This window comes from Echinops telfairi, unplaced genomic scaffold, assembly GCF_000313985.2.
Source record: "Echinops telfairi isolate 266 unplaced genomic scaffold, ASM31398v2 ScPeMD7_43;HRSCAF=161, whole genome shotgun sequence".
NCBI classification, from domain to species: Eukaryota; Metazoa; Chordata; class Mammalia; order Afrosoricida; family Tenrecidae; genus Echinops; species Echinops telfairi.
This window is the reverse complement of record NW_022103941.1, coordinates 739680-750080: the sequence shown is the minus strand read 5'-3', so window position 1 is coordinate 750080 and position 10401 is coordinate 739680.

Here is a 10401-nt window from a genome sequence, read left to right as displayed (position 1 = left end):
GCCCCTCTCCCCTAGCTACAGCTTCAGTGTGGTCCTCTCAAATAAATTCATCTGGGGGATGGGGCAGTTGTCCACTTAGCTGGCATGGGGGCAGAGCCCTCCGGCCCCTCCACTGGCTCCCCACTCAATGCCAGCATGCTGCATTCATCTGGCACTGGCTTTAAATCTGGTCCCTCTTTCCTTGTGGAGACACAAACAATACCCTCCCCTTGAGTGGGTCAGTGCCCTGTTCCCCCACCACACATCTTTTTTATTTCTTTCCCTTTTCCTCTCTCCCTGCTCCCTTTTTAGTTGGGTACCATATGCACCACTGGATTTGGTCTGGCCTCTGCCATACTACCTGGACCTTACCCCTGGAGTGTTTGTATACAGTGGCGTTTAACCTGTGCCCCTTTTGCATTTATCTTTCTGCTCTTTCTTTTATATATATATAAACTTACCTCAACATATTCATGTTATACTTGTTCTTTGTGCTTGGCTTACTTCACTTAGCATAATTTCCTCCAGTTCTTCCCCTGTGGCGATATGCTTCATGCATTCATCACTGCTTTTTAGCGATGCATAGTGCTCCATTGTATGTATGTACCACAGTTTTTTAATCTATTCACCTGTTGATGGAAATTTGGGTTGTTTCCAACTCCTTGCGATTGTGAACTGTGCCGCAATGAACATTGGAGCACAGGTGTCTGGCCGTGGTTTGTTTCTTGCCTCTTCTGGGTATATGCCCAGTAGGGGGATTGCTGGGTCATATGGTAGCTCAATTTTCATCTGTTTGAGAAATCGCCAAATCGAGTTCCATAGTGGCTATACATACCTACAGGTCCACCAGCAGTGGAGGAGAGTTCCTATCTCACCACAGCTCCTCCAACACTTGTTGCTTTCTGAGTTTTTGAATTGGGCTATCTTTCAGGGTGTTAGGTGGTAGCTCATAGTTGTTTTGATTTGCATTTCTCTCATGGCTAATGATCAGGAACATTTTCTCATATGTTTATTGGCCATTCGGATTTCAGACTCTGTGAAACTTCTGTTCAGGTCCTTTGCCCACCTCAGTGGGCAATTTGTTTTACTCTTATTGTAAGTTTGCAAAGTATTGTAGATTTTAGTAATAATGCCTTTGTCTGATGAGTCATTGCTAAAGATGTTTTCCAAGTTTGTGGGCCCTCTTATTACTCTCTTGGTGAATTCTTTCGATGTACACAGGTGTCTTTTCTTCAGTATATCCCACTTGTCTATTTGTTACTCCTCCGTATTTGTATCCTTCCCTATTTCTGACATTAGCATTGATTATGGATTCAATTAAGACAAAATCCTTGAAAACTTCAACCCTTTCCCCATTTATTACCCTTTCTCCATTTGTTATGATGCTACCTATTGGTCCAGTTATGAGCACTGTGTTCTTCCTTAAATTGAGCTGTAATCTATACCGAAGGCTAAAATCCCTGATCTTCATCAGAAAGCCCTTCGATCCCTCCTCACTTTCATTAAGAACACTTGTCTTATCTGCATACCATCGGTTGTTAATAAGCCTTCAACCAATCCTGATACACTTATTCATATAAACCAGCTACTTTGATGATTTTCTCAGCATATAGACTAAACAATTATGGTGAGAAGACACAGCCATGATGCACACCTTTCTTGATTTTAAGCTGTGCATATTCCCTTGTTCAATTCATACAGATGCCTCTTGATCCATGTGAAAGTTCCTCATGAGTACAATGAAGTGTTCAGAAGTTCACATTTTTCTCAAGGTTATCCACAGTTTATCATGATCAACACAGTTGAATGCCAGTCAATGAACATAAGTAAACATCTTTCAGTTATTCTCAACTGTGAGCCAAGATCCATCTGGCTTCAGCAATAATATCCCTTGTTCTGCATCCATTTCTGAATCTGGCATGAAAGTTCCCTGTCCATGTACTGCTGCAAACAGTGCTGGTTGATCGTAAGCCAAATGTTGCTTTTGTGTGATATCAATGATACCATTTTATAGTTTGAACATTTTGTTGTACCACCTTTCTTTGAAATGAACACAAATAAGTATCTCTTCCAGTCCATTGGCCAAATAACTGCCTTTCAAATTTCCTGACATAGGTGAGTAAGAGCTTCTAGTGCTTTTTCAAGTTTCTGAAACATTTTAATAGGTATTCCACCAATTCCTGGAGCCTTGTTTTTGGTACCATTGATTCCGGCTCATATGCTACATCCTGAAATAGTAGATCGTAGACTAGTTCTTTTTGGTATGGTTACTCTGTGTATTCTGTCCATCTTTTCATGATACTGACTGCGTCACTCATTAATGAATGCAGGAAGCATGTTCTACTTGGGAAGGGTTAATCTCAGGGTTTACAAGAGAATGTGATTTCTTCAATATGATACTCTCTGGGATTCAAGTTAGAATTAAGATGCTGGGTTGTTCAAGGACAGTGACATCTAATAGCATGATGGGGTTGATATCTGACCCTTTGCCTCATATAGTTATGTGGGAGTCAAGTTGAGCTTCCTAAAACACTCTATATTCAATATATCATCATGTGATAAACCTAGATTTCACTCCAAGCATGAGCCCAGCTAGCACTGGTGTTCCTTGAAAATCCCGGTTGTCACAGAAAGTTATCTCTGGTTCTCATATGGTTGTCAAATAATAAATTAAAGTGAGGATGATATCTGTAAAATGAATACATTGTGTTACTTCTGTTTTTCCTAGTGTATGTCTTTTCAGAATGAAGTTTAGAGAAGTGACTCAAATCCTCAAGATTTCACTGGCAGTAGGGACAGAGTTTTATTTTATTTATTTAGGTATGAGCTCATAATCTCAGGACTCAGTGACACATAACCTTGAATGGGGAATGATCATATGATTTTTCAGTGCAATGAGCCTCCTGGCTAAGTGCCTAAAATCTGCTCTGTCACAGAGCAGATTTGAACTCACAATGTCCCTGTAAAGCAGAGAAGAAATGGTTTTTGCCTTTCCAAGGATTGATATCTTCATAGGAGCAGATAGCCACCATAGCTTCTTCTGTCTCCTGGTGCAAAGTGTTCTTCTCTGAGCAGTGATCTTGCCCTTTCTGACATCACTCAGAAGGGAGCTCTACTGCCCCAAATCATTCATACAATTGCCTTAAGATAGTCTGACCTATTTTACTTCTATCTGTCCACAATCCAATAAAAGAGACCCAGGAAACCAGAAAAACCAAACTATTTACACAAAATCCATTTGATAAATATTTTTTTTACTAAATTACATCCATAAGTTGTCATTATTTGTGTGATGAGCATAGTTTATTTTTCTCACATATTTCCTTTAATGAGAGTTTTAAAAACCAAGATGTTGTTGTAGATATCCAACAGTGTGAAGAGAAAAAGCTGGAAAAGGGGTGAGAACTATCCCGTAGCTTAATAAAGACAACCTTCTTAAATAATTAAATTGTTTTGTATTGAATGAATACTTTGTACTCCACCGTAAGTTTTAAATATGCATAGCAGTAAAGTTGTTTTGGTTGAACTAATGTTTTTCCATGTTAGTTACTCACTCAAAGTCATTCTGAATATAGAAAATAATGACTAGGGCCTAGTTTTCAATTCAGTGTGATTTCTAGATCTCAATGATTCATAAATGTAGGAATATATAGTCAATTTACCATGACATAATGGAGAAAGGGAAATAATGGATATTTAATAATCTGTAAATCCCTGGAACTTGAAAATCATGGACCTTATTTCTAAAGCTATCCTGGCCGTGGAGTTTTCTACCTCTTTGACCAATCTTCTAGCATCAGCCTTGTTCTAGATGAAGAGGACTCTGGGCTTGGTGAATAGAAAACAAAGATGGAGGATTGTGTTCTCCTGAGGAGACAGTCAACATTCCAGTCCCAGAAGAGCCTATTACAAAGATCCTACTCACATGCAAATCTCCACTTAGTTCATCAGATGAAACTTCATAATACATTTCTTTATATTTATGCTCTTTATAAGTCTGTGACATTTACGGGAATGTTAGATTTTAATCACAAAAGCTTGGAATATATTCGTGTCATTTTCTTCTTGGTGGCAGCTCACAGCTGCAATAGCTCAGGGATTCAGACATGAAGGTCTGGAAATGCTTCATCCTACCCAATGGTTCACTGGATTCTTCCTTGTCCAGAGTTCTCCTGTCCCAGCTGCAGATGCAGGAGTTGGACCAGGTCTGCTGAGATTCACAGACCTTTTCCTTCACTTGTGATTTCTCTAGATGATCCCCAATCAGCATTTCTGTAATCTGGGTCATTCAGGATCCATTAAAGAGATGAAAATGCGTCATTATAATATGGAGAGGTTGGAGTTATAACTCCACTCTGATGTCTTGAGTAAACATCACCAGGGACCCCTTTAGTGCTCATGTTTTTATTTTAAACTGAGCACTGTTACTGCTGATGACATGACTGAATTTCTGTGCATAGAGGCAGTGAAGGAAGTTTTACCCTGATACAAAATGTCAACTGAAAAGAGGGTTTTGAGCATCAGTGTGCTTTTGAGGCCATTGAGAATGGGGGCCTAGAGAAAGATGAAAATTGTGGGATCAGGGAATATGGGGATTTATTTTTCCTAGAACCTGTGGTTAGAGTGGCATGATGTACATATTTATCAGCTCCTTGGGAGTATCACTGGTGTTTTTAACTCCTGAAAACAGTCTCTGTTTTGGAAATCCATAAGTGTCCTATGTGAGTCAGCATTGACTGAATGGCAGTGATTTGGGAGTTTTTGTTCATTGTGTTTAAAGTTGGGCATGTTTGACAGACTATCAGCATATTGTTTTACATATTTTCATTTTCCCTTTAATATGATCCAACTATAACTTTACAATGCAGGTGTGAGCAAATCTTGTCTGTGATGAATTTGACACAATTTCCTTTTTTTCTGGCTAACAGAGTTAAACTTTGCTTTGATACTTGCACTAGAGGTTCTATTTAACATGCTTTCCACAGAGTTTGTGTGTTATCTTCCCTATGCACCCAATTATTATTTTTACTTGGTGGTTAGTGTTGTACTGAAGTTTGGGCTAAGGAGTGGTTGGTTATATGATCTTTCACCTGATCCTCATTCTTAGGTAGGCATTGTGAAACTGGATCTGAGATTAGACCCATCAAGTGTTTATGCTTCTCCTCTGGAGACAATGCTGACCTAGTAGCTATTCCTTTCAGCCTCCCATGAAAAGTGTTTTTAATTCCAAGTTGTTCCCTCCATAGCTGTAAAAATTTAGAGAAGGAGCCTTAGCATTTTTGGGGGCGGGGGTATCCTTTCCCTTCAATATGAAGGTGTTACAGTTTAGAGAAGAAGGGGGTTTATTCTGTTCCATTGCTAGCCCCCAGTTCCCATTTTCGATGGGATGCCACCTGTGCCTGTATGGTAGTGATTTTTATTTTTCTTTCCTTGGCCTAAATGTATTTTGATGGTGAATTCTATTCTTCTGCCTATGTACCATAATGGAAGTGAAGTGGAATGGATTTTGTAGTTCTTCCAATATCAAGGGAATGCCCTGAAATAGAACAGAAATGTCCCAATGTCTGTGGTAGTCACTGAGCATTTCAAACTCTAATGATCTTAATGCTCAAACTTCCACTATTTAAATCTGTTCAGAGTGTAGGATGAAAATAATTCCGAGAAATTTCTGATATAAGGATCTGAGCTTGTTTCCCATGAAGGTTCAATTTCTAATGTTAAGAAACAGAAAATTTATGTTTTGATAAGAAGTCTCTAAAAAATTTTCATGGTGAGAAAATGAGAGAACACATGAAAGGAGTCCTGAGGTAAATCGAGGAAGTAACACAAACCCCTAATGAATAGAAAGTAGAAAAGTTCAAACAGGAGAAAGATACATATTATCACTTCAAACATTTATTTACCTTCCTTTTGTTTTAGTTTTTATGTGTATACAAAGAGAATAAGCATATTAAAACCACCACCCTTCTGATACTCAGTTATGCTGTCATTGTTTATATGTGGCGATGATGCTGACACTTCATTACAAGAATTTTAGATATCAGCATGGTCAAACATGTAGGTCAGAATACAATATTGTCCAATATAGGGATGGAAGATATCCCTCTTAGACTGTTACACTCTGAAAATACATAGGACACTGAACAGAATCATGTATCCCCCAAATTGTGAAGATGGCACAGGACTTGCTCTGTTGTATATGGGTGGGGGAGTTACATAATTTCATGTCAACTTGAAGATAAATGAAAGTTTATGGGTGGTGTTCAACCCGACAATTAGGTCACAACCTGATATAGCCTCCTTGTGGATGTGTTCTTCTCATCAGGAGGACCCAGAGGACCTTCCCCTCTCTCTCTGCCTTCACACTCCTTCTGGCTAACCATGATGACTATCAGCCACTGCTATTGGTTCCACATGATTTTCAACCACTGGCATGTGATCCTCCTGAATTCTGCGTCATTGCTTTTGGCTGAGTGAATCTGAAGAGAGACTTATGGACCAATATCAGACTTATACACTTGAGTTGGATTGGGATGGGATGGTTTCCTTATATATAAAGCTTTTTGATACTAAGCCCCTTATTACACATATCTGTGCATCGCTCAATTTGTTTCTTTAGTCAACCCAGCTTAACACAGTGGGTCACCATGAGTCAGAGTGGATTCAACAGCAACTAATCACAGCAATACTTGTAAAAAAAAATAAAGGTTTAATACATTAAAATATAATAGACATTGGCAATGCTGACAGCCGTGTTGTGCAGCTAAGTAAAAAGTTGGTGGTTCAAACACACCAGCCCCTCTTGGCGAGACAGAAACACTTTGGTGTCATAAAAATTCAGTCAACTTCAGGCAAGATGGCAACTGAGTAACACATACCAGAGGAACTCTGCAGAAATCATCCCAGGAGAGTTACTAAGAGGGAAATTCCACACCGCTGGTGCCAGGAGGAGCATCATAAAGATAAGTAGGCACAGATCCACAAGGTTTTCAGGAGCAGGGGGCTTTTGGCTTACCACAGTGGAGGCTGGTTAGGGCTTACCCTTAGCCCCGCCATTGCCTCAGCTGGAGCCAGGATCTTTTGGAGCCAGTGCAGGGGCTTCATCTCAACACAGCCACAGCTTGCTTATGCCTTGGGGCAGGGTTAAACTCCTCCAGCCCCATTGTCAGGGATCTGGGCCCAGCTATATTGCTACATTTGTTTCTCTCTTTTCTCTTGTTCCCACCACAGTCTCAGTGGGTTGTTGTTTCTTTTTTTCTTCCCTGTTCTCTCACATGCTATTGTTGAACTCCAGGCCACTCCCCTTAGCCTAGGGCATTTATGCTTACCTTCCACCTAACTGGGAGACCTTTGCACCATAACCCCAGGCTGGGGAAAGTCTGCCCACCTTCCTCCAGGGAAATTCTGCCTACCTTCTTCTGAGGGAAATCTTTCCCATCTTCCTCCAGGGGAAATCACACACACCTTCCTCTGGGAGAAATTCTGCATGCCCCCCCGCCTCATCCTGTAGCATTTGACCTGTGGATGGGAAGATCTCACTCACCTTTTTCCTGCCTTCTGTGGCACTTTTGTTGTAGCTGGAACCCACACACACCCTCGATGGTGCCCCAAGCTGCTGTGGCCCACACCATCATGGCTTCTTGTGAGATCACCCAATGAGACACCATCCTCATGAATCCACAACTACCCAACAAGTTTCCCCTGAGAAGACCATCCAACTTCCCCTCCAAATAACAGAATACTGTTTGATTAGGGGAAAAGTGAAGCCACAGGAGGATAAAAGAGGTAGGCCAGTTCTATAGTGCAATTAGCAGCAGGCTGTTTGAAGAAGCATTCCTACAAGTCTCCCGGAAAGAGTCCAGTGCTCTTTGACTCTCTGGAAAATGGCTTCTCTAAAACAATGTAATACAAACAGCAACTAGCCCCAGTGACCTCAACGACAAAAGAAGAGAGACAAAAGACAATGTCAGAAGATATTCTGAATATAACGACATGCATAGAAGAAGGAGACATTAATCTGCCACAGAAAGAAAATTTCAGAATGCTGCTTGGAGTCATACAGGATATGAGGCAAACAATACAGAAAAAGGATGGAATTCTAGAGGAGATAAAGACCATACACCAAAGGGAAATGTAAGAGCCTAGGGATGAGATAACAAAAACAAGTAGCAGACTCATGGACTTCACCAACTGACTGGAGGAGGCAGATAGCTACATCAGTGAAGTAGGGGACAGCCAAGCAGACTTTGACAAACGTGGAAAAAAATCTAATAAGATCATCAGAGAAGCTGAAGAAAACCCAAGGGCTGTTTCTGGTGCTATGAAAAGGAACAGCATATGAATAATTGGATTACCAGGGGAAGACACAACAAAGAAATCATCAGGAAAAATATTAAGAGAATTCTTGGAGGAAAACTGCTCCAGCTTAATGAATGAAAACCAGAGAACCATTCAGGAGGCTGAAAAAAACACCAGCTAGACTGAATCCCAAGAAGTAATCACCAAGGCACATAATAGTTAAACTATCCAACTTTGAGAAAAAGGAGAAAACCATGAGACCAGCTAGGGAAAAACAAGAAATCACATATAAAGGTTCCAAAATGAGAATATTCTCAGACCAATCAGCAGGAACTATGGAGAAAATGAGAGAGTGCAGTAATATATTCCAAAAATTGAAGGAAAATAATGCAAACCCAAGAATATTCTTCCCAGCCAAATTATCTATCAAGTAGATGGAGAATGAGTCTTCCAAGACAAGGAAAAACCTCAAAGAATATGTTCAAAGAAACCCAGTCCTACAAAAGATCTTTGCCGACCCAGTATAGGCAGAAGAACAGCACTCACCAAGCACAAATAAGAGACCGCCACATAGAACAACCGCACCCAGAGGGCAACAAAGAGAAAACAGCACCCAAGATAGCATTGGATTAAGCATGGAAAGAATTCAAGAATGAACTCCCCCTACACATGCACAACACACTGATTATAAAGGGAGGTAGGAAAACAACTAACACAGAAGGTATAAGATGACATTACAAAGTCCACTGGTGGAGATAATAACCCTCAATATCAATAGACTGAACTCAGGCATTAAAAGACTGAGGCTAGCAGACTGTCTTAGAAAACATAACCCAGCAATCTGTTGCCTACAGCAGACACATCTCAATGCTACAGACAAAAATAGGCTCAGAATCAAAGGCTGGAGAAAAGGATACCAAGCAAACAGCAATTCAAAAAAATCAGGGGTTGCAATCCTAATATTGAATAAAATTGACATCAAAGTGCAAACCCTAAAAAGAGATAAGGAGGGACACTACATAATGCTCAAATGAATGGTAAACAAAGAACCATTAAGTATTTTGAACATATATTTCCCGAACAAGGGACCCCCTGAATACATCAACCAAACGTTCCAAAAAATGAAAAAAGAAATCATAGGCTCAACAATTATAGTAGGGGACTTCAATACATTACTCTCTGAGAAAGATAGATCACAGGGAATGAAACTCAACAGGGAGGCTAAAGATCTAAACACTACAATTAGACAATTTAACCTATTAGATATGTACAGATCTATTCATATAAATACAAAAAAAAAATCACATTCTTTTCAAATTTACATGGAACATACGAGAAGATAGACCAGAAGCTGGGGCATAACATGAATCTGAATAAATTTAAGCACATTGATATCATACAGAGCTCTCTCTCTGACCACTGTACCATTAGGCTGGAAATCAACAAAAGGAAGATGAAGGAAACAAGGGCAAACAATTGGAGGATGAATAATTCTCTATTGCAAAAGGAGTGTTTACTTGCCCAGATCAGAGATGACACTAGGATCTTTCTAGAAATGAAAGCGATTTAGAACCCGACGTAACAAAATTTATGTGACACAGCAAAGGCATTTATCAGGGGAAGTTTCATTGCAATAAATGCACACATGAAACAGGAAAAGAAACGTATTAATATACTGTCACAAAATTTACAGCAACTAGAGCAGAGTCAACAGGACAATCCTACTAATAACAAAAGAAAAGAAATAATAAAAATCCGAGCTGAGATTCAGGAGAGGGAAAATAGGAAAACTACGGGAAAAATGAATGCTGCTAAAATTTGGTTCTTTTAAAGGACGGATTCTAAAGACCACTGGAAAACCTAACCAAAGAAAGGAAGGAACAAATATCAATACCAAGGATGAGGGGACATTACAACAGACCCTGATAAAATCAAAAGGATAATTACACAGTACTACAAAGGACTGTATTCTAATGACTTCAACAGCTTGGAATAAATGGACAGATTCTTGGAAAAATAATCCCTCCCTAGACTATCCCAAATAGATGTAAAGAATCTCAACATACCTATAGCAATAGAAGAAATAGACAAGGTTATCAAGGGATTACCAACAAAAAATCCCCT